The sequence below is a fragment of the Notechis scutatus genome, chromosome 4, assembly GCF_049901735.1.
Source record: "Notechis scutatus isolate UNSWTSFEM ecotype Mainland chromosome 4, rNotScu1.2, whole genome shotgun sequence".
Lineage (NCBI taxonomy): Eukaryota > Metazoa > Chordata > Lepidosauria > Squamata > Elapidae > Notechis > Notechis scutatus.
Window position 1 is genome coordinate 31,165,974 of NC_142012.1, and position 1,631 is coordinate 31,167,604.

The following is a 1,631-nucleotide window of genomic DNA, read 5'->3' on the forward strand; positions in this document are numbered from 1 at the left end:
TGTAGGGTGGCATTTCTTTAGGGGGCCGTACAGCCCTCCATGTGCTCGCCAGAGGTAGCCTGACTGCCATTAGGTACCGAGATGAGATCCTCAGACCCCTTGTGAGACCGTATGCTGGTGCGGTTGGCCCTGGGTTCCTCCTAATGCACGACTATGCTAGACCTCATGTGGCTGCAGTGTGTCAGCAGTTCCTGCCAGACGAAGGCATTGATGCTATGGACTGGCCTGCCTGTTCCCCAGACCTGAATCAATTGAGCATATCTGGGACATCATGTCTCACTCCATCCACCAACGCCACATTGCACCACAGACTGTCCAGGAGTTGGGAGATGCTTTAGTCCAGGTGTGGGAGGAGATCCCTCAGGAGACCATCCACCACCTCATCAGGAACATGCCCAGGCATTGTAGGGAGGTCATACAGGCACGTGGAGGCCACACACACTACTGAGCCTCATTTTGCCTTGTTTTAAGGACATTACATCAAAGTTGAATCAGCCTGTAGTGTTTTTTTCCACTTTAATTTTTTGTGTAACTTCAAATCCAGACCCCCAAGGGTTGCTAAATTTGATTTCCATTGATAATTTTTGTGTGATTTTGTTGTCAGCACATTCAACTATGTAATGGACAAAGTATTTAATGAGAATATTTCATTCATTCAGATCTAGGATGTCTTATTTTTCTGTTCCCTTTTTTTTTTTAGCAGTGTATTTGAAGGCCACCAGATTAAGGAAGAGCATTCATTCAGTTTCTGTTAGGTGATAGTGATAGAAATAAATAAAACAAATATTGGGTTATTTGAAAAGATTTTAAAAATTGAGAGGGGTAAACTTTCCAGTTCTAAAGATTGGGAAGTGGGTGGGGAAGGGAAACCTGTATAAAATAACTATTTTACTTTGAAAAAGGTGGAAAAAAATAACAGAAGAATATCTAACCAGCAGTTGATTGTTCAATAAGTCATTTTCTTATAATAGATAATTGTACTTAATTAAAAATACAATAAATACAATATAATCAAAACTAGATTCATTTAAAGTAGCTATTTTTAAAGTACGATCAAAGATTTTATTTTTGGCTTGATTATTCATTAACACTAGTAAATTAAATTTATAATCCACCTATCCTCTGGAATTCCAGTTGCATAAATTAATAACAGACGTCTCACCAACGAGATCAGCTGGACTGAGTGAAATCTAACAGACTTAATGATAATGTGCGGATTTGAAAGTCCCACTCTCACATATTAATCGCTGCATTGCATTCACTTTTGCAGGAAGGCGTGTATGCCTTTGATAAGAGAAATTTTAAAAAAAGCCCGCATTTAAAAACATTCTAAATCGAAATCGGACAATCGAGTTTTCAACGGTCTGTAGTGGACCTAAACCGGCAACCGTGGGGCAATCCGCTGCGAAAATAATTTAGGGTTTTCCATCAGCAAGCAATAAAAATTGCAACCTGATTGGCCAGGCCGCCCATATTAAGTTCTCCAAGAACGGCGGACCGATTCGGGGTTGGGTTAGTTTGCTGATGGGAATGGAATCCCTTCGCCGTGATTGGCTTTAAAAAATCTCTAAGCGTCCCGCTGTGATTGGCCGAGGCCGCCAGGCGAAGCACCTGCTCCTTGACGCCCGCCG